General features: G+C 42.3%; 3 non-coding genes across 3 annotated transcripts; all 3 read left to right on the plus strand.

Moving 5' to 3' along the window:
* Positions 1–1999: 1999 nt before the first annotated feature.
* TRNAI-AAU (transfer RNA isoleucine (anticodon AAU)) lies at positions 2000–2073 on the plus strand. Its single transcript has one exon. It is a non-coding gene; the product is annotated as a tRNA-Ile (tRNA).
* Positions 2074–13854: 11781 nt separating this feature from the next.
* Positions 13855–13928, plus strand: TRNAI-AAU (transfer RNA isoleucine (anticodon AAU)). The gene has a single exon. It is a non-coding gene; the product is annotated as a tRNA-Ile (tRNA).
* A 3972-nt stretch (positions 13929–17900) lies between these two features.
* On the plus strand, positions 17901–17974 carry TRNAI-AAU (transfer RNA isoleucine (anticodon AAU)). The gene has a single exon. It is a non-coding gene; the product is annotated as a tRNA-Ile (tRNA).
* The last annotated feature ends 5794 nt before the right edge of the window (positions 17975–23768 follow it).

The raw sequence follows: 23768 nt of genomic DNA on the forward strand, positions 1-23768 counted from the left end.
TAGCGAATTTGATCCCAGTATTGGCCACTTTGTCAATTTGGGAAAAATGTCTGCAGAAGCATTAGATTGATGTAGAATTCCCACCCACAGCTATAGATTTACTATGACAAGTTTGCTGTTTTGTTGGAAGCAGCAGTCCATAAATGGTCACAGGTCAGTACTGCTGTGGGAAATGACCAATGAGATGCATTTAACCTTCTTTGTCGCAGTACTACTTAAATGTGATGCAGGCCACAAGTCAGTTTGAAGATAATTGTAATATTCATGAATTTCCTTCAGATCACATGGAGTTTTTCTTTAGGTTGTTGTGAGGATAAGGGTTTTATGTGTGAATGAGTTAGGCATTTTTTTTCCAAGGGAAGAAAACCTCCCCCTACAACTGGCCTCCTGCTTATGCTTGAGTTTGAAACAAAACTCTTAGCTGGCTGTTTAGCTCAGTTGGTTAGAGCGTGGTGCTAATAATGCCAAGGTCACTGGTCCCTGTATTGGCTTCCTTGTCATTTTGGGAAATATTTCTGCAGAAGCATGAGATTGATGCAGAATTGGAACTCACAACTTTAGAGTTACTAACACAAGATTGCTGTTTTGTTGGAAGCAGCTGTGCATACATGGTCACGGGTCAGTACTGCTTTGGGACATAACCAATGTTGTTGTGAGGATAAGGGTTGTATTTGTGAATGAGTTAGGCATTTTCTTTAAGGGAAGAAAACTCCCCCCTGCACTGGCCTCCCTCCTATGCTCCAGTCAGAAGGCATACTTTTTCTGACTGAGCATGGTGCTAATCACGCCAAGTTAGCGAATTTGATCCCAGTATTGGCCACTTTGTCAATTTGGGAAATATTTCTGCAGAAGCATGAGATTGATGCAGAATTCCCACCCACAGCTCTAGATTTACTATGACTAGTTTGCTGTTTTGTTTCAAGCAGCAGTCCATAAATGGTCACGGGTCAGTACTGCTGCAGGACTTCCAATGAGATGCATTTAACCTTCTTTGTCACAGTTCTACTTAAATGTGATACAGGCCACAAGTCAGTTTGAAGATAATTGTAATATTCATGAATTTCCTTCAGATCACATGTAGTTTTTCTTTAGGTTGTTGTGAGGATACGGGTTGTATGTGTGAATGAGTTAGGCATTTTTTTTTCCAAGGGAAGAAAAAATCCCCCTGCAACTGCTCCAGTCAGAAATGTGACTCTCAGCTGGCCGGTTAGCTCAGTTGGTTAGAGCATGTTGCTAATAAGGGCAAGGTTACGGGTTCGATCCCCGTATTGGCCACTTTGTCATTTTGGGAAATATTTCTGCAGAAGCATGAGATTGATGCAGAATTGGCACTGACAGCTTTAGAGTTACTAACACAAGATTGCTGTTTTGTTGGAAGCAGCTGTGCATACATGGTCACGGGTCAGTACTGCTGCGGGACATAACCAATGTTGTTGTGAGGATAAGGGTTGTATTTGTGAATGAGTTAGGCATTTTCTTTCAAGGGAAGAAAACTCCCCCCTGCAACTGGCATCCCTCCTATGCTCCAGTCAGAAGGCATACTTTTTCTGACTGAGCATGGTGCTAATCACGCCAAGTTAGCGAATTTGATCCCAGTATTGGCCACTTTGTCAATTTGGGAAATATTTCTGCAGAAGCATGACATTGATGCAGAATTCCCACCCACAGCTTTAGATTTACTATGACTAGTTTGCTGTTCTGTTTCAAGCAGCAGTCCATAAATCGTCACGGGTCAATACTGCTGCGGGATTTCCAATGAGATGCATTTAACCTTCTTTGTCCCAGTTCTACTTAAATGTGATGCAGGCCACAAGTCAATTTGAAGATAATTGTAATATTCATGAATTTCCTTCAGATCACATGTAGTTTTTCTTTAGGTTGTTGTGAGGATAAGGGTTGTATGTGTGAATGAGTTAGGCATTTTTTTTCCAAGGGAAGAAAAAATCCCCCTGCAACTGGCCTCCCTCTTATGCTCCAGTCAGAAATATTCCTCTCAGCTGGCCGGTTAGCTCAGTTGGTTAGAGCGTGGTGCTAATAACGCCAAGGTCACGGGTTCGATCCCTGTATTGGCCACTTTGTCATTTTGGGAAATATTTCTGCAGATGGATGAGATTGATGCAGAATTGACACTCACAGCTTTAGAGTTACTAACACAAGATTGCTGTTTTGTTGGAAGCAGCTGTGCATACATAGTCACAGGTCAGTACTGCTGCGGACATAACCAATGTTGTTGTGAGGATAAGGGTTGTATTTGTGAATGAGTTAGGTATTTTCTTTCAAGGGAAGAAAACTCCCCCCTGCAACTGGCCTCCCTCCTATGCTCCAGTCAGAAGGCATACTTTTTCTGACTGAGCATGGTGCTAATCACGCCAAGTTAGCGAATTTGATCCCAGTATTGGCCACTTTGTCAATTTGGGAAAAATGTCTGCAGAAGCATTAGATTGATGTAGAATTCCCACCCACAGCTATAGATTTACTATGACAAGTTTGCTGTTTTGTTGGAAGCAGCAGTCCATAAATGGTCACAGGTCAGTACTGCTGTGGGAAATGACCAATGAGATGCATTTAACCTTCTTTGTCGCAGTACTACTTAAATGTGATGCAGGCCACAAGTCAGTTTGAAGATAATTGTAATATTCATGAATTTCCTTCAGATCACATGGAGTTTTTCTTTAGGTTGTTGTGAGGATAAGGGTTGTATGTGTGAATGAGTTAGGCATTTTTTTCCAAGGGAAGAAAACATCCCCCTACAACTGGCCTCCTGCTTATGCTTGAGTCAGAAACAAAACTCTCAGCTGGCTATTTAGCTCAGTTGGTTAGAGCGTGGTGCTAAGAATGTCAAGGTCACGGGTCCCTGTATTGGCCTCCTTGTCATTTTGGGAAATATTTCTGCAGAAGCATGCGATTGATGCAGAATTGGAACTCACAACTTTAGAGTTACTAACACAAGATTGCTGTTTTGTTGGAAGCAGCTGTGCATACATGGTCACGGGTCAGTACTGCTGTGGGACATAACCAATGTTGTTGTGAGGATAAGGGTTGTATTTGTGAATGAGTTAGGCATTTTCTTTAAGGGAAGAAAACTCCCCCCTGCAACTGGCCTCCCTCCTATGCTCCAGTCAGAAGGCATACTTTTTCTGACTGAGCATGGTGCTAATCACGCCAAGTTAGCGAATTTGATCCCAGTATTGGCCACTTTGTTAATTTGGGAAATATTTCTGCAGAAGAATGAGATTGATGCAGAATTCCCACCCACAGCTTTAGATTTACTATGACTAGTTTGCTGTTTTGTTTCAAGCAGCAGTCCATAAATGGTCACGGGTCAGTACTGCTGCGGGACTTCCAATGAGATGCATTTAACCTTCTTTGTCCCAGTTCTACTTAAATGTGATGCAGGCCACACGTCAGTTTGAAGATAATTGTAATATTCATGAATTTCCTTCAGATCACATGTAGTTTTTCTTTCGGTTATTGTGAGGATAAGGGTTGTATGTGTGAATGAGTTAGGCATTTTTTTTCCAAGGGAAGAAAAAATCCCCCTGCAACTGGCCTCCCTCTTATGCTCCAGTCAGAAGGCATACTTTTTCTGACTGAGCATGGTGCTAATCACGCCAAGTTAGCGAATTTGATCCCAGTATTGGCCACTTTGTCAATTTGGGAAATATTTCTGCAGAAGCATTAGATTGATGCAGAATTCCCACCCACAGCTTTAGATTTACTATGAGTAGTTTGCTGTTTTGTTTCAAGTAGCAGTCCATAAATGGTCACGGGTCAGTACTGCTGCGGGACTTCCAATGAGATGCATTTAACCTTCTTTGTCCCAGTTCTACTTAAATGTGATGCAGGCCACACGTCAGTTTGAAGATAATTGTAATATTCATGAATTTCCTTCAGATCACATGTAGTTTTTCTTTAGGTTGTTGTGAGGATAAGGGTTGTATGTGTGAATGAGTTAGGCATTTTTTTTCCAAGGGAAGAAAAAATCCCCCTGCAACTGGCCTCCCTCTTATGCTCCAGTCAGAAACACGCCTCTCAGCTGGCGGGTTAGCTCAGTTGGTTAGAGCATGGTGCTAATAACGCCAAGGTTGGCCACTTTGTCATCTTGGGAAATATTTCTGCAGAAGCATGAGATTGATGCAGAATTGGCACTCACAGCTTTAGAGTTACTAACACAAGATTGCTGTTTGTTGGAAGCAGCTGTGCATACATGGTCACGGGTCAGTACTGCTGCGGGACATAGCCAATGTTGTTGTGAGGATAAGGGTTGTATTTGTGAATGAGTTAGGCATTTTCTTTCAAGGGAAGAAAACTCCACCCTGCAACTGGCCTCCCACCTATGCTCCAGTCAGAAGGCATACTTTTTCTGACTGAGCATGGTGCTAATCACGCCAAGTTAGCGAATTTGATCCCAGTATTGGCCACTTTGTCAATTTGGGAAATATTTCTGCAGAAGCATTAGATTGATGCAGAATTCCCACCCACAGCTTTAGATTTACTATGACAAATTTGCTGTTTTGTTGGAAGCAGCAGTCCATAAATGGTCACAGGTCAGTACTGCTGTGGGAAATGACCAATGAGATGCATTTAACCCTCTTTGTCCCAGTTCTTCTTAAATGTGATGCAGGCTACAAGTCAGTTTGAAGATAATTGTCATATTCATGAATTTCCTTCAGATCACATGTAGTTTTTCTTTAGGTTGTTGTGAGGATAAGGGTTGTATGTGTGAATGAGTTAGGCATTTTTTTTCCAAGGGAAGAAAAAATCCCCCTGCAACTGGCCTCCCTCTTATGCTCCAGTCAGAAGGCATACTTTTTCTGACTGAGCATGGTGCTAATCACGCCAAGTTAGCGAATTTGATCCCAGTATTGGCCACTTTGTCAATTTGGGAAATATTTCTGCAGAAGCATTAGATTGATGCAGTATTCCCACCCACAGCTTTAGATTTACTATGAGTAGTTTGCTGTTTTGTTTCAAGCAGCAGTCCATAAATGGTCACGGGTCAGTACTGCTGCTGGACTTCCAATGAGATGCATTTAACCTTCTTTGTCCCAGTTCTACTTAAATGTGATGCAGGCCACACGTCAGTTTGAAGATAATTGTAATATTCATGAATTTCCTTCAGATCACATGTAGTTTTTCTTTAGGTTATTTTGAGGATAAGGGTTGTATGTGTGAATGAGTTAGGCATTTTTTTTCCAAGGGAAGAAAAAATCCCCCTGCAACTGGCCTCCCTCTTATGCTCCAGTCAGAAACACGCCTCTCAGCTGGCAGGTTAGCTCAGTTGGTTAGAGCATGGTGCTAATAACGCCAAGGTTGGCCACTTTGTCATCTTGGGAAATATTTCTGCAGAAGCATGAGATTGATGCAGAATTGGCACTCACAGCTTTAGAGTTACTAACACAAGATTGCTGTTTGTGGAAGCAGCTGTGCATACATAGTCACGGGTCAGTAATGTTGCGGACATAACCAATGTTGTTGTGAGGATAAGGGTTGTATTTGTGAATGAGTTAGGTATTTTCTTTCAAGGGAAGAAAACTCCCCCCTGCAACTGGCCTCCCTCCTATACTCCAGTCAGAAGGCATACTTTTTCTGACTGAGCATGGTGCTAATCACGCCAAGTTAGCGAATTTGATCCCAGTATTGGCCACTTTGTCAATTTGGGAAAAATGTCTGCAGAAGCATTAGATTGATGCAGAATTCCCACCCACAGCTTTAGATTTACTATGACAAGTTTGCTGTTTTGTTGGAAGCAGCCGTCCATAAATGGTCACAGGTCAGTACTGCTGTGGGAAATGACCAATGAGATGCATTTAACCTTCTTTGTCCCAGTTCTACTTAAATGTGATGCAGGTTACAAGTCAGTTTGAAGATAATTGTCATATTCATGAATTTCCTTCAGATCACATGTAGTTTTTCTTTAGGTTGTTGTGAGGATAAGGGTTTTATGTGTGAATGAGTTAGGCATTTTTTTTCCAAGGGAAGAAAACCTCCCCCTACAACTGGCCTCCTGCTTATGCTTGAGTTTGAAACAAAACTCTTAGCTGGCTGTTTAGCTCAGTTGGTTAGAGCGTGGTGCTAATAATGCCAAGGTCACGGGTCCCTGTATTGGCTTCCTTGTCATTTTGGGAAATATTTCTGCAGAAGCATGAGATTGATGCAGAATTGGAACTCACAACTTTAGAGTTACTAACACAAGATTGCTGTTTTGTTGGAAGCAGCTGTGCATACATGGTCACGGGTCAGTACTGCTGTGGGACATAACCAATGTTGCTGTGAGGATAAGGGTTGTATTTGTGAATGAGTTAGGCATTTTCTTTAAGGGAAGAAAACTCCCCCCTGCAACTGGCCTCCCTCCTATGCTCCAGTCAGAAGGCATACTTTTTCTGACTGAGCATGGTGCTAATCACGCCAAGTTAGCGAATTTGATCCCAGTATTGGCCACTTTGTCAATTTGGGAAATATTTCTGCAGAAGCATGACATTGATGCAGAATTCCCACCCACAGCTTTAGATTTATTATGACTAGTTTGCTGTTTTGTTTCAAGCAGCAGTCCATAAATGGTCACGGGTCAATACTGCAGCGGGATTTCCAATGAGATGCATTTAACCTTCTTTGTCCCAGTTCTACTTAAATGTGATGCAGGCCACGAGTCAATTTGAAGATAATTGTAATATTCATGAATTTCCTTCAGATCACATGTAGTTTTTCTTTAGGTTGTTGTGAGGATAAGGGTTGTATGTGTGAATGAGTTAGGCATTTTTTTCCAAGGGAAGAAAAAATCACCCTGCAACTGGCCTCCCTTTTATGCTCCAGTCAGAACTATGCCTCTCAGCTGGCCGGTTAGCTCAGTTGGTTAGAGCGTGGTGCTAATATTGGCCACTTTGTCATTTTGGGAAATATTTCTGCAGAAGCATGAGATTGATGCAGAATTGGCACTCACAGCTTTAGAGTTACTAACACAAGATTGCTGTTTTGTTGGAAGCAGCTGTGCATACATGGTCACGGCCCAGTACTGCTGTGGGACATAACCAATGTTGTTGTGAGGATAAGGGTTGTATTTGTGAATGAGTTAGGCATTTTCTTTCAAGGGAAGAAAACTCCCCCCTGCAACTGGCCTCCCTCCTATGCTCCAGTCAGAAGGCATACTTTTTCTGACTGAGCATGGTGCTAATAACGCCAAGGTCACGGGTTCGATCCCCGTATTGGCCACTTTGTCATTTTGGGAAATATTTCTGCAGAAGCATGAGATTGATCCAGAATTGGCACTCACAGCTTTAGAGTTACTAACACAAGATTGCTGTTTTGTTGGAAGCAGCTGTGCATACATGGTCACGGGTCAGTACTGCTGCGGGACATAACCAATGTTGTTGTGAGGATAAGGGTTGTATTTGTGAATGAGTTAGGCATTTTCTTTCAAGGGAAGAAAACTCCCCCCTGCAACTGGCCTCCCTCCTATGCTCCAGTCAGAAGGCATACTTTTTCTGACTGAGCATGGTGCTAATCACGCCAAGTTAGCGAATTTCATCCCAGCATTGCCCACTTTGTCAATTTGGGAAAAATGTCTGCAGAAGCATTAGATTGATGCAGAATTCCCACCCACAGCTTTAGATGTACTATGACAAGTTTGCTGTTTTGTTGGAAGCAGCAGTCCATAAATGGTCACAGGTCAGTACTGCTGTGCGAAATGACCAATGAGATGCATTTAACCTTCTTTGTCGCAGTACTACTTAAATGTGACGCAGGCCGCAAGTCAGTTTGAAGATAATTGTAATATTCATGAATTTCCTTCAGATCACATGTAGTTTTTCTTTAGGTTGTTGTGAGGATAAGGGTTGTATGTGTGAATGAGTTAGGCATTTTTTTCCAAGGGAAGAAAAAATCCCCCTGCAACTGGCCTCCCTTTATGCTCCAGTCAGAAGGCATACTTTTTCTGACTGAGCATGGTGCTAATCACGCCAAGTTAGCGAATTTGATCCCAGTATTGGCCACTTTGTCAATTTGGGAAATATTTCTGCAGAAGCATTAGATTGATGCAGAATTCCCACCCACAGCTTTAGATTTACTATGAGTAGTTTGCTGTTTTGTTTCAAGCAGCAGTCCATAAATGGTCACGGGTCAGTACTGCTGCGGGACTTCCAATGAGATGCATTTAACCTTCTTTGTCCCAGTTCTACGTAAATGTGATGCAGGCCACAAGTCAGTTTGAAGATAATTGTAATATTCATGAATTTCCTTCAGATCACATGTAGTTTTTCTTTAGGTTATTGTGAGGATAAGGGTTGTATGTGTGAATGAGTTAGGCATTTTTTTTCCAAGGGAAGAAAAAATCCCCCTGCAACTGGCCTCTCTCTTATGCTCCAGTCAGAAACACGCCTCTCAGCTGGCCGGTTAGCTCAGTTGGTTAGAGCATGGTGCTAATAACGCCAAGGTTGGCCACTTTGTCATCTTGGGAAATATTTCTGCAGAAGCATGAGATTGATGCAGAATTGGCACTCACAGCTTTAGAGTTACTAACACAAGATTGCTGTTTGTTGGAAGCAGCTGTGCATACATGGTCACGGGTCAGTACTGCTGCGGGACATAGCCAATGTTGTTGTGAGGATAAGGGTTGTATTTGTGAATGAGTTAGGCATTTTCTTTCAAGGGAAGAAAACTCCACCCTTCACCTGGCCTCCCACCTATGCTCCAGTCAGAAGGCATACTTTTTCTGACTGAGCATGGTGCTAATCACGCCAAGTTAGCGAATTTGATCCCAGTATTGGCCACTTTGTCAATTTGGGAAATATTTCTGCAGAAGCATTAGATTGATGCAGAATTCCCACCCACAGCTTTAGATTTACTACGACAAGTTTGCTGTTTTGTTGGAAGCAGCAGTCCATAAATGGTCACAGGTCAGTACTGCTGTGGGAAATGACCAATGAGATGCATTTAACCCTCTTTGTCCCAGTTCTACTTAAATGTGATGCAGGCTACAAGTCAGTTTGAAGATAATTGTCATATTCATGAATTTCCTTCAGATCACATGTAGTTTTTCTTTAGGTTGTTGTGAGGATAAGGGTTTTATGTGTGAATGAGTTAGGCATTTTTTTTCCAAGGGAAAAAGACTTTCAGCTGGCTGGTTAGCTGAGTTGGTTAGAGCGTGGTGCTAATAAAGCCAAGGTCATGGGTTCGATCCCCGTATTGGCCACTTTGTCATTTTGGGAAATATTTCTGCAGAAGCATGAGATTGATGCAGAATTGGCACTCACAGCTTTAGAGTTACTAACACAAGTTTGCTGTTTTGTTGGAAGCAGCTGTGCATACATGGTCACGGGTCAGTACTGCTGCGGGACATAACCAATGTTGTTGTGAGGATAAGGGTTGTATTTGCGAATGAGTTAGGCATTTTCTTTCAAGGGAAGAAAACTCCCCCCTGCAACTGGCCTCCCTCCTATGCTCCAGTCAGATGACGTACTTTTTCTGACTGAGCATGGTGGTAATAACGCCAAGTTAGCGTATTTGATCCCTGTATTGGCCACTTTGTCAATTTGGGAAAAATGTCTGCAGAAGCATTAGATTGATGCAGAATTCCCACCCACAGCTTTAGATTTACTATGACAAGTTTGCTGTTTTGTTGGAAGCAGCAGTCCATAAATGGTCACAGGTCAGTACTGCGGTGGGAAATGACCAATGAGATGCATTTAACCTTCTTTGTCCCAGTTCTACTTAAATCTGATGCAGGCTACAAGTCAGTTTGAAGATAATTGTCATATTCATGAATTTCCTTCAGATCACATGTAGTTTTTCTTTAGGTTGTTGTGACGATAAGGGTTTTATGTGTGAATGAGTTAGGCATTTTTTTTCCAAGGGAAGAAAACCTCCCCCTACAACTGGCCTCCTGCTTATGCTTGAGTTTGAAACAAAACTCTTAGCTGGCTGTTTAGCTCAGTTGGTTAGAGCGTGGTGCTAATAATGCCAAGGTCACGGGTCCCTGTATTGGCTTCCTTGTCATTTTGGGAAATATTTCTGCAGAAGCATGAGATTGATGCAGAATTGGAACTCACAACTTTAGAGTTACTAACACAAGATTGCTGTTTTGTTGGAAGCAGCTGTGCATACATGGTCACGGGTCAGTACTGCTTTGGGACATAACCAATGTTGTTGTGAGGATAAGGGTTGTATTTGTGAATGAGTTAGGCATTTTCTTTAAGGGAAGAAAACTCCCCCCTGCAACTGGCCTCCCTCCTATGCTCCAGTCAGAAGGCATACTTTTTCTGACTGAGCATGGTGCTAATCACGCCAAGTTAGCGAATTTGATTCCAGTATTGGCCACTTTGTCAATTTGGGAAATATTTCTGCAGAAGCATGAGATTGATGCAGAATTCCCACCCACAGCTTTAGATTTACTATGACTAGTTTGCTGTTTTGTTTCAAGCAGCAGTCCATAAATGGTCATGGGTCAGTACTGCTGCAGGACTTCCAATGAGATGCATTTAACCTTCTTTGTCACAGTTCTACTTAAATGTGATGCAGGCCACAAGTCAGTTTGAAGATAATTGTAATATTCATGAATTTCCTTCAGATCACATGTAGTTTTTCTTTAGGTTGTTGTGAGGATACGGGTTGTATGTGTGAATGAGTTAGGCATTTTTTTTCCAAGGGAAGAAAAAATCCCCCTGCAACTGCTCCAGTCAGAAATGTGACTCTCAGCTGGCCGGTTAGCTCAGTTGGTTAGAGCTTGTTGCTAATAAGGGCAAGGTTACGGGTTCGATCCCCGTATTGGCCACTTTGTCATTTTGGGAAATATTTCTGCAGAAGCATGAGATTGATGCAGAATTGGCACTGACAGCTTTAGAGTTACTAACACAAGATTGCTGTTTTGTTGGAAGCAGCTGTGCATACATGGTCACGGGTCAGTACTGCTGCGGGACATAACCAATGTTGTTGTGAGGATAAGGGTTGTATTTGTGAATGAGTTAGGCATTTTCTTTCAAGGGAAGAAAACTCCTCCCTGCAACTGGCCTCCCTCCTATGCTCCAGTCAGAAGGCGTACTTTTTCTGACTGAGCATGGTGCTAATCACGCCAAGTTAGCGAATTTGATCCCAGTATTGGCCACTTTGTCAATTTGGGAAATATTTCTGCAGAAGCATGACATTGATGCAGAATTCCCACCCACAGCTTTAGATTTACTATGACTAGTTTGCTGTTTTGTTTCAAGCAGCAGTCCATAAATGGTCACGGGTCAATACTGCTGCGGGATTTCCAATGAGATGCATTTAACCTTCTTTGTCCCAGTTCTACTTAAATGTGATGCAGGCCACAAGTCAATTTGAAGATAATTGTAATATTCATGAATTTCCTTCAGATCACATGTAGTTTGTCTTTAGGTTGTTGTGAGGATAAGGGTTGTATGTGTGAATGAGTTAGGCATTTTTTTTCCAAGGGAAGAAAAAATCACCCTGCAACTGGCCTCCCTCTTATGCTCCAGTCAGAACTATGCCTCTCAGCTGGCCGGTTAGCTCAGTTGGTTAGAGCGTGGTGCTAATATTGGCCACTTTGTCATTTTGGGAAATATTTCTGCAGAATCATGAGATTGATGCAGAATTGGCACTCACAGCTTTAGAGTTACTAACACAAGATTGCTGTTTTGTTGGAAGCAGCTGTGCATACATGGTCACGGGTCAGTACTGCTGTGGGACATAACCAATGTTGTTGTGAGGATAAGGGTTGCATTTGTGAATGGGTTAGGTATTTTCTTTCAAGGGAAGAAAACTCCCCCCTGCAACTGGCCTCCCTCCTATGCTCCAGTCAGAAGGCATACTTTTTCTGACTGAGCATGGTGCTAATCACGCCAAGTTAGCGAATTTGATCCCAGTATTGGCCACTTTGTCAATTTGGGAAAAATGTCTGCAGAAGCATTAGATTGATGTAGAATTCCCACCCACAGCTTTAGATTTACTATGACAAGTTTGCTGTTTTGTTGGAAGCAGCAGTCCATAAATGGTCACAGGTCAGTACTACTGTGGGAAATGACCAATGAGATGCATTTAACCTTCTTTGTCCCAGTTCTACTTAAATGTGATGCAGGCCACAAGTCAGTTTGAAGATAATTGTAATATTCGTGAATTTCCTTCAGATCACTTGTAGTTTTTCTTTAGGTTGTTGTGAGGATAAGGGTTGTATGTGTGAATGAGTTAGGCATTTTTTTTCCAAGGGAAGAAAAACTCCCCCTGCAACTGGCCTCCCTCTTATGCTCCAGTCAGAAATATACCTCTCAGCTGGCCGTTTAGCTCAGTTGGTTAGACCCTGGTGCTAATAACGCCAAGGTCACGGGTTCGATCCCTGTATTGGCCACTTTGTCATCTTGGGAAATATTTCTGCAGAAGCATGAGATTGATGCAGAATTGGCACTCACAGCTTTAGAGTTACTAACACAAGATTGCTGTTTTGTTGGAAGCAGCTGTGCATACATGGTCACAGCCCAGTACTGCTGTGGGACATAACCAATGTTGTTGTGAGGATAAGGGTTGTATTTGTGAATGAGTTAGGCATTTTCTTTCAAGGGAAGAAAACTCCCCCCTGCAACTGGCCTCCCTCCTATGCTCTAGTCAGAAGGCATACTTTTTCTGACTGAGCATGGTGCTAATAACGCCAAGGTCACGGGTTCGATCCCCGTATTGGCCACTTTGTCATTTTGGGAAATATTTCTGCAGAAGCATGAGATTGATGCAGAATTGGCACTCACAGCTTTAGAGTTACTAACACAAGATTGCTGTTTTGTTGGAAGCAGCTGTGCATACATGGTCACGGGTCAGTACTGCTGCGGGACATAACCAATGTTGTTGTGAGGATAAGGGTTGTATTTGTGAATGAGTTAGGCATTTTCTTTCAAGGGAAGAAAACTCCCCCCTGCAACTGGCCTCCCTCCTATGCTCCAGTCAGAAGGCATACTTTTTCTGACTGAGCATGGTGCTAATCACGCCAAGTTAGCGAATTTCATCCCAGCATTGCCCACTTTGTCAATTTGGGAAAAATGTCTGCAGAAGCATTAGATTGATGCAGAATTCCCACCCACAGCTTTAGATGTACTATGACAAGATTGCTGTTTTGTTGGAAGCAGCAGTCCATAAATGGTCACAGGTCAGTACTGCTGTGCGAAATGACCAATGAGATGCATTTAACCTTCTTTGTCGCAGTACTACTTAAATGTGACGCAGGCCACAAGTCAGTTTGAAGATAATTGTAATATTCATGAATTTCCTTCAGATCACATGGAGTTTTTCTTTAGGTTGTTGTGAGGATAAGGGTTGTATGTGTGAATGAGTTAGGCATTTTTTTCCAAGGGAAGAAAACATCCCCCTACAACTGGCCTCCTGCTTATGCTTGAGTCAGAAACAAAACTCTCAGCTGGCTGTTTAGCTCAGTTGGTTAGAGCGTTGTGCTAATAATGCCAAGGTCACGGGTCCCTGTATTGGCCTCCTTGTCATTTTGGGAAATATTTCTGCAGAAGCATGAGATTGATGCAGAATTGGAACTCACAACTTTAGATTTACTATGACTAGTTTGCTGTTTTGTTGGAAGCAGCAGTCCATAAATGGTCACAGGTCAGTACTGCTGTGGGAAATGACCAATGAGATGCATTTAACCTTCTTTGTCCCAGTTCTACTTAAATGTGATGCAGGCTACAAGTAAGTTTGAAGATAATTGTCATAATCATGAATTTCCTTCAGATCACATTTAGTTTTTCTTTAGGTTGTTGTGAGGATAAGGGTTTTATGTGTGAATGAGTTAGGCTTTTTTTTTCCAAGGGAAGAAAAAATCCCCCTGCAACTGTCCTCCCTCTTATGCTCCAGTCAGAAATATTCCTCTCAGCTGGCCGGTTAGCTCAGTTGGTTAGAGCGTGGTGCTAATAACGCCAAGGTCACGGGTTCGATCCCTGTATTGGCCACTTTGTCATGTTGGGAAATATTTCTGCAGATGGATGAGATTGATGCAGAATTGACACTCACAGCTTTAGAGTTATTAACACAAGATTGCTGTTTTGTTGGAAGCAGCTGTGCATACATAGTCACAGGTCAGTACTGCTGCGGACATAACCAATGTTGTTGTGAGGATAAGGGTTGTATTTGTGAATGAGTTAGGTATTTTCTTTCAAGGGAAGAAAACTCCCCCCTGCAACTGGCCTCCCTCCTATGCTCCAGTCAGAAGGCATACTTTTTCTGACTGAGCATGGTGCTAATCACGCCAAGTTAGTGAATTTGATCCCAGTATTGGCCACTTTGTCAATTTGGGAAAAATGTTTGCAGAAGCATTAGATTGATGTAGAATTCCCACCCACAGCTTTAGATTTACTATGACAAGTTTGCTGTTTTGTTGGAAGCAGCAGTCCATAAATGGTCACAGGTCAGTACTGCTGTGGGAAAAGACCAATGAGATGCATTTAACCTTCTTTGTCGCAGTACTACTTAAATGTGATGCAGGCCACAAGTCAGTTTGAAGATAATTGTAATATTCATGAATTTCCTTCAGATCACATGGAGTTTTTCTTTAGGTTGTTGTGAGGATAAGGGTTGTATGTGTGAATGAGTTAGGCATTTTTTTTCCAAGGGAAGAAAAAATCCCCTTGCAACTGGCCTCCCTCTTATGCTCCAGTCACTTTTTCTGACTGAGCATGGTGCTAATCACGCCAAGTTAGCGAATTTGATCCCAGTATTGGCCACTTTGTCAATTTGGGAAATATTTCTACAGAAGCATGAGATTGATGCAGAATTCCCACCCACAGCTTTAGATTTACTATGACTAGTTTGCTGTTTTGTTTCAAGCAGCAGTCCATAAATGGTCACGTGTCAGTACTGCTGCGGGACGTCCAATGAGATGCATTTAACCTTCTTTGTCCCAGTTCTACTTAAATGTGATGCAGGCCACAAGTCAGTTTGAAGATAATTGTAATATTCATGGATTTCCTTCAGATCACATGTAGTTTTCCTTTAGGTTGTTGTGAGGATAAGGGTTGTATTTGTGAATGAGTTAGGCATTTTTTTTCCAAGGGAAGAAAAAATCCCCCTGCAACTGGCCTCCCTCTTATGCGCCAGTCAGAAAAACAGCTCTCAGCTGGCCGGTTAGCTCAGTTGGTTAACGCCAAGGTCATGGGTTCGATCCCTGTATTGGCCACTTTGTCATTTTGGGAAATATTTCTGCAGAAGCATGAGATTGATGCAGAATTGGCACCCACAGCATGAGAATTACTAACACAAGATTGCTGTTTTGTTGGTAGCAGCCGTGCATACATGGTCACGGGTCAGTACTGCTGCGGGACATAACAAAAGTTGTTGTGAGGATAAGGGTTGTATTTGTGAATGAGTTAGGCATTTTCTTTCAAGGGAAGAAAACTCCCCCCTGCAACTGGCCTCCCTCCTATGCTCCAGTCAGAAGGCATACTTTTTCTGACTGAGCATGGTGCTAATCACGCCAAGTTAGCGAATTTGATCCCAGTATTGGACACTTTGTCAATTTGGGAAATATTTCTGCAGAAGCATGAGATTGATGCAGAATTCCCACCCACAGCTTTAGATTTACTATGACTAGTTTGCTGTTTTGTTGGAAGCAGCAGTCCATAAATGGTCACAGGTCAGTACTGCTGTGGGAAATGACCAATGAGATGCATTTAACCCTCTTTGTCCCAGTTCTACTTAAATGTGATGCAGGCTACAAGTCAGTTTGAAGATAATTGTCATATTCATGAATTTCCTTCAGATCACATGTAGTTTTTCTTTAGGTTGTTGTGAGGATAAGGGTTGTATGTGTGAATGAGTTAGGCATTTTTTTTCCAAGGGAAGAAAAAATCCCCCTGCAACTGGCCTCCCTCTTATGCTCCAGTCAGAAGGCATACTTTTTCTGACTGAGCATGGTGCTAATCACGCCAAGTTAGCGAATTTGATCCCAGTATTGGCCACTTTGTCAATTTGGGAAATATTTCTGCAGAAGCATTAGATTGATGCAGAATTCCCACCCACAGCTTTAGATTTACTATGAGTAGTTTGCTGTTTTGTTTCAAGCAGCAGTCCATAAATGGTCACGGGTCAGTACTGCTGCTGGACTTCCAATGAGATGCATTTAACCTTCTTTGTCCCAGTTCTACTTAAATGTGATGCAGGCCACACGTCAGTTTGAAGATAATTGTAATATTCATGAATTTCCTTCAGATCACATGTAGTTTTTCTTTAGGTTATTGTGAGGATAAGGGTTGTATGTGTGAATGAGTTAGGCATTTTTTTTCCAAGGGAAGAAAAAATCCCCCTGCAACTGGCCTCCCTCTTATGCTCCAGTCAGAAACACGCCTCTCAGCTGGCGGGTTAGCTCAGTTGGTTAGAGCATGGTGCTAATAACGCCAAGGTTTGCCACTTTGTCATCTTGGGAAATATTTCTGCAGAAGCATGAGATTGATGCAGAATTGGCACTCACAGCTTTAGAGTTACTAACACAAGATTGCTGTTTTGTTGGAAGCAGCTGTGCATACATGGTCACAGCCCAGTACTGCTGTGGGACATAACCAATGTTGTTGTGAGGATAAGGGTTGTATTTGTGAATGAGTTAGGCATTTTCTTTCAAGGGAAGAAAACTCCCCCCTGCAACTGGCCTCCCTCCTATGCTCCAGTCAGAAGGCATACTTTTTCTGACTGAGCATGGTGCTAATAACGCCAAGGTCACGGGTTCGATCCCCGTATTGGCCACTTTGTCATTTTGGGAAATATTTCTGCAGAAGCATGAGATTGATGCAGAATTGGCACTCACAGCTTTAGAGTTACTAACACAAGATTGCTGTTTTGTTGGAAGCAGCTGTGCATACATGGTCACGGGTCAGTACTGCTGCGGGACATAACCAATGTTGTTGTGAGGATAAGGGTTGTATTTGTGAATGAGTTAGGCATTTTCTTTCAAGGGAAGAAAACTCCCCCCTGCAACTGGCCTCCCTCCTATGCTCCAGTCAGAAGGCATACTTTTTCTGACTGAGCATGGTGCTAATCACGCCAAGTTAGCGAATTTCATCCCAGCATTGCCCACTTTTTCAATTTGGGAAAAATGTCTGCAGAAGCATTAGATTGATGCAGAATTCCCACCCACAGCTTTAGATGTACTATGACAAGATTGCTGTTTTGTTGGAAGCAGCAGTCCATAAATGGTCACAGGTCAGTACTGCTGTGCGAAATGACCAATGAGATGCATTTAACCTTCTTTGTCGCAGTACTACTTAAATGTGACGCAGGCCACAAGTCAGTTTGAAGATAATTGTAATATTCATGAATTTCCTTCAGATCACATGGAGTTTTTCTTTAGGTTGTTGTGAGGATAAGGGTTGTATGTGTGAATGAGTTAGGCATTTTTTTCCAAGGGAAGAAAACATCCCCCTACAACTGGCCTCCTGCTTATGCTTGAGTCAGAAACAAAACTCTCAGCTGGCTGTTTAGCTCAGTTGGTTAGAGCGTTGTGCTAATAATGCCAAGGTCACGGGTCCCTGTATTGGCCTCCTTGTCATTTTGGGAAATATTTCTGCAGAAGCATGAGATTGATGCAGAATTGGAACTCACAACTTTAGATTTACTATGACTAGTTTGCTGTTTTGTTGGAAGCAGCAGTCCATAAATGGTCACAGGTCAGTACTGCTGTGGGAAATGACCAATGAGATGCATTTAACCTTCTTTGTCCCAGTTCTACTTATATGTGATGCAGGCTACAAGTAAGTTTGAAGATAATTGTCATATTCATGAATTTCCTTCAGATCACATTTAGTTTTTCTTTAGGTTGTTGTGAGGATAAGGGTTTTATGTGTGAATGAGTTAGGCATTTTTTTTCCAAGGGAAGAAAAAATCCCCCTGCAACTGGCCTCCCTCTTATGCTCCAGTCAGAAATATTCCTCTCAGCTGGCCGGTTAGCTCAGTTGGTTAGAGCGTGGTGCTAATAACGCCAAGGTCACGGGTTCGATCCCTGTATTGGCCACTTTGTCATGTTGGGAAATATTTCTGCAGATGGATGAGATTGATGCAGAATTGACACTCACAGCTTTAGAGTTACTAACACAAGATTGCTGTTTTGTTGGAAGCAGCTGTGCATACATAGTCACAGGTCAGTACTGCTGCGGACATAACCAATGTTGTTGTGAGGATAAGGGTTGTATTTGTGAATGAGTTAGGTATTTTCTTTCAAGGGAAGAAAACTCCCCCCTGCAACTGGCCTCCCTCCTATGCTCCAGTCAGAAGGCATACTTTTTCTGACTGAGCATGGTGCTAATCACGCCAAGTTAGCAAATTTGATCCCAGTATTGGCCACTTTGTCAATTTGGGAAAAATGTCTGCAGAAGCATTAGATTGATGTAGAATTCCCACCCACAGCTATAGATTTACTATGACAAGTTTGCTGTTTTGTTGGAAGCAGCAGTCCATAAATGGTCACAGGTCAGTACTGCTGTGGGAAATGACCAATGAGATGCATTTAACCTTCTTTGTCGCAGTACTACTTAAATGTGATGCAGGCCACAAGTCAGTTTGAAGATAATTGTAATATTCATGAATTTCCTTCAGATCACATGGAGTTTTTCTTTAGGTTGTTGTGAGGATAAGGGTTGTCTGTGTGAATGAGTTAGGCATTTTTTTCCAAGGGAAGTAAACATTCCCCTACAACTGGCCTCCTGCTTATGCTTGAGTCAGAAACAAAACTCTCAGCTGGCTATTTAGCTCAGTTGGTTAGAGCGTGGTGCTAATAATGCCAAGGTCACGGGTCCCTGTATTGGCCTCCTTGTCATTTTGGGAAATATTTCTGCAGAAGCATGAGATTGATGCAGAATTGGAACTCACAACTTTAGAGTTACTAACACAAGATTGCTGTTTTGTTGGAAGCAGCTGTGCATACATGGTCACGGGTCAGTACTGCTGTGGGACATAACCAATGTTGTTGTGAGGATAAGGGTTGTATTTGTGAATGAGTTAGGCATTTTCTTTAAGGGAAGAAAACTCCCCCCTGCAACTGGCCTCCCTCCTATGCTCCAGTCAGAAGGCATACTTTTTCTGACTGAGCATGGTGCTAATCACGCCAAGTTAGCGAATTTGATCCCAGTATTGGCCACTTTGTTAATTTGGGAAATATTTCTGCAGAAGAATGAGATTGATGCAGAATTCCCACCCACAGCTTTAGATTTACTATGACTAGTTTGCTGTTTTGTTTCAAGCAGCAGTCCATAAATGGTCACGGGTCAGTACTGCTGCGGGACTTCCAATGAGATGCATTTAACCTTCTTTGTCCCAGTTCTACTTAAATGTGATGCAGGCTACAAGTCAGTTTGAAGATAATTGTCATATTCATGTATTTCCTTCAGATCACATGTAGTTTTTCTTTAGGTTATTGTGAGGATAAGGGTTTTATGTGTGAATGACTTAGGCATTTTTTTTCCAAGGGAAGAAAAAATCCCCCTGCAACTGGCCTGCCTCTTATGCTCCAGTCAGAAACACGCCTCTCAGCTGGCGGGTTAGCTCAGTTGGTTAGAGCATGGTGCTAATAACACCAAGGTTGGCCACTTTGTCATCTTGGGAAATATTTCTGCAGAAGCATGAGATTGATGCAGAATTGGCACTCACAGCTTTAGAGTTACTAACACAAGATTGCTGTTTGTTGGAAGCAGCAGTCCATAAATGGTCACAGGTCAGTACTGCTGTGGGACATAGCCAATGTTGTTGTGAGGATAAGGGTTGTATTTGTGAATGAGTTAGGCATTTTCTTTCAAGGGAAGAAAACTCCACCCTGCAACTGGCCTCCCTCCTATGCTCCAGTCAGAAGGCGTACTTTTTCTGACTGAGCATGGTGCTAATCACGCCAAGTTAGCGAATTTGATCCCAGTATTGGCCACTTTGTCAATTTGGGAAATATTTCTGCAGAAGCATTAGATTGATGCAGAATTCCCACCCACAGCTTTAGATTTACTATGACAAGTTTGCTGTTTTGTTGGAAGCAGCAGTCCATAAATGGTCACAGGTCAGTACTGCTGTGGGAAATGACCAATGAGATGCATTTAACCCTCTTTGTCCCAGTTCTACTTAAATGTGATGCAGGCTACAAGTCAGTTTGAAGATAATTGTCATATTCATGAATTTCCTTCAGATCACATGTAGTTTTTCTTTAGGTTGTTGTGAGGATAAGGGTTGTATGTGTGAATGAGTTAGGCATTTTTTTTCCAAGGGAAGAAAAAATCCCCCTGCAACTGGCCTCCCTCTTATGCTCCAGTCAGAAGGCATACTTTTTCTGACTGAGCATGGTGCTAATCACGCCAAGTTAGCGAATTTGATCCCAGTATTGGCCACTTTGTCAATTTGGGAAATATTTCGGCAGAAGCATTAGATTGATGCAGAATTCCCACCCACAGCTTTAGATTTACTATGAGTAGTTTGCTGTTTTGTTTCAAGCAGCAGTCCATAAATGGTCACGGGTCAGTACTGCTGCTGGACTTCCAATGAGATGCATTTAACCTTCTTTGTCCCAGTTCTACTTAAATGTGATGCAGGCCACACGTCAGTTTGAAGATAATTGTAATATTCATGAATTTCCTTCAGATCACATGTAGTTTTTCTTTAGGTTATTTTGAGGATAAGGGTTGTATGTGTGAATGAGTTAGGCATTTTTTTTCCAAGGGACGAAAAAATCCCCCTGCAACTGGCCTCCCTCTTATGCTCCAGTCAGAAACACACCTCTCAGCTGGCGGGTTAGCTCAGTTGGTTAGAGCATGGTGCTAATAACGCCAAGGTTGGCCACTTTGTCATCTTGGGAAATATTTCTGCAGAAGCATGAGATTGATGCAGAATTGGCACTCACAGCTTTAGAGTTACTAACACAAGATTGCTGTTTGTTGGAAGCAGCTGTGCATACATAGTCACGGGTCAGTACTGCTGCGGACATAACCAATGTTGTTGTGAGGATAAGGGTTGTATTTGTGAATGAGTTAGGCATTTTCTTTCAAGGGAAGAAAACTCCACCCTGCAACTGGCCTCCCTCCTATACTCCAGTCAGAAGGCATACTTTTTCTGACTGAGCATGGTGCTAATCACGCCAAGTTAGCGAATTTGATCCCAGTATTGGCCACTTTGTCAATTTGGGAAAAATGTCTGCAGAAGCATTAGATTGATGCAGAATTCCCACCCACAGCTTTAGATTTACTATGACAAGTTTGCTGTTTTGTTGGAAGCAGCCGTCCATAAATGGTCACAGGTCAGTACTGCTGTGGGAAATGACCAATGAGATGCATTTAACCTTCTTTGTCCCAGTTCTACTTAAATGTGATGCAGGCTACAAGTCAGTTTGAAGATAATTGTCATATTCATTAATTTCCTTCAGATCACATGTAGTTTTTCTTTAGGTTATTGTGAGGATAAGGGTTTTATGTGTGAATGACTTAGGCATTTTTTTTCCAAGGGAAGAAAAAATCCCCCTGCAACTGGCCTGCCTCTTATGCTCCAGTCAGAAACACGCCTCTCAGCTGGCGGGTTAGCTCAGTTGGTTAGAGCATGGTGCTAATAACACCAAGGTTGGCCACTTTGTCATCTTGGGAAATATTTCTGCAGAAGCATGAGATTGATGCAGAATTGGCACTCACAGCTTTAGAGTTACTAACACAAGATTGCTGTTTGTTGGAAGCAGCAGTCCATAAATGGTCACAGGTCAGTACTGCTGTGGGACATAGCCAATGTTGTTGTGAGGATAAGGGTTGTATTTGTGAATGAGTTAGGCATTTTCTTTCAAGGGAAGAAAACTCCACCCTGCAACTGGCCTCCCTCCTATGCTCCAGTCAGAAGGCGTACTTTTTCTGACTGAGCATGGTGCTAATCACGCCAAGTTAGCGAATTTGATCCCAGTATTGGCCACTTTGTCAATTTGGGAAATATTTCTGCAGAAGCATTAGATTGATGCAGAATTCCCACCCACAGCTTTAGATTTACTATGACAAGTTTGCTGTTTTGTTGGAAGCAGCAGTCCATAAATGGTCACAGGTCAGTACTGCTGTGGGAAATGACCAATGAGATGCATTTAACCCTCTTTGTCCCAGTTCTACTTAAATGTGATGCAGGCTACAAGTCAGTTTGAAGATAATTGTCATATTCATGAATTTCCTTCAGATCACATGTAGTTTTTCTTTAGGTTGTTGTGAGGATAAGGGTTGTATGTGTGAATGAGTTAGGGTTTTTTTTTCCAAGGGAAGAAAAAATCCCCCTGCAACTGGCCTCCCTCTTATGCTCCAGTCAGAAGGCATACTTTTTCTGACTGAGCATGGTGCTAATCACGCCAAGTTAGCGAATTTGATCCCAGTATTGTCCACTTTGTCAATTTGGGAAATATTTCTGCAGAAGCATGAGATTGATGCAGAATTCCCACCCACAGCTTTAGATTTACTATGACTAGTTTGCTGTTTTGTTGGAAGCAGCAGTCCATAAATGGTCACAGGTCAGTACTGCTGTGGGAAATGACCAATGAGATGCATTTAACCTTCTTTGTCCCAGTTCTACTTAAATGTGATGCAGGCTACAAGTCAGTTTGAAGATAATTGTCATATTCATGAATTTCCTTCAGATCACGTGTAGTTTTTCTTTAGGTTGTTGTGAGGATAAGGGTTTTATGTGTGAATGAGTTAGGCATTTTGTTTCCAAGGGAAGAAAAAATCCCCCTGCAACTGGCCTCCCTCTTATGCTCCAGTCAGAAATCTGCTTGTTAGCTCAGTTGGTTAGAGCGTGGTGCTAATAACGCCAAGGTCACTGGTTCGATCCCCGTATTGGCCACTTTGTCATTTTGGGAAATATTTCTGCAGAAGGATGAGATTGATGCAGAATTGACACTCACAGCTTTAGAGTTACTAACACAAGATTGCTGTTTTGTTGTAAGCAGCTGTGCATACATAGTCATGGGTCAGTACTGCTGCGGACATAACCAATGTTGTTGTGAGGATAAGGGTTGTATTTGTGAATGAGTTAGGTATTTTCTTTCAAGGGAAGAAAACTCCCCCCTGCAACTGGCCTCCCTCCTATGCTCCAGTCAGAAGGCATACTTTTTCTGACTGAGCATGGTGCTAATCACGCCAAGTTAGTGAATTTGATCCCAGTATTGGCCACTTTGTCAATTTGGGAAAAATGTTTGCAGAAGCATTAGATTGATGTAGAATTCCCACCCACAGCTTTAGATTTACTATGACAAGTTTGCTGTTTTGTTGGAAGCAGCAGTCCATAAATGGTCACAGGTCAGTACTGCTGTGGGAAATGACCAATGAGATGCATTTAACCTTCTTTGTCGCAGTACTACTTAAATGTGATGCAGGCCACAAGTCAGTTTGAAGATAATTGTAATATTCATGAATTTCCTTCAGATCACATGGAGTTTTTCTTTAGGTTGTTGTGAGGATAAGGGTTGTATGTGTGAATGAGTTAGGCATTTTTTTTCCAAGGGAAGAAAAAATCCCCTTGCAACTGGCCTCCCTCTTATGCTCCAGTCACTTTTTCTGACTGAGCATGGTGCTAATCACGCCAAGTTAGCGAATTTGATCCCAGTATTGGCCACTTTGTCAATTTGGGAAATATTTCTACAGAAGCATGAGATTGATGCAGAATTCCCACCCACAGCTTTAGATTTACTATGACTAGTTTGCTGTTTTGTTTCAAGCAGCAGTCCATAAATGGTCACGTGTCAGTACTGCTGCGGGACGTCCAATGAGATGCATTTAACCTTCTTTGTCCCAGTTCTACTTAAATGTGATGCAGGCCACAAG

Source organism: Ambystoma mexicanum, chromosome 1p (assembly GCF_040938575.1).
Source record: "Ambystoma mexicanum isolate Mex_15411 chromosome 1p, UKY_AmexF1_1, whole genome shotgun sequence".
Lineage (NCBI taxonomy): Eukaryota > Metazoa > Chordata > Amphibia > Caudata > Ambystomatidae > Ambystoma > Ambystoma mexicanum.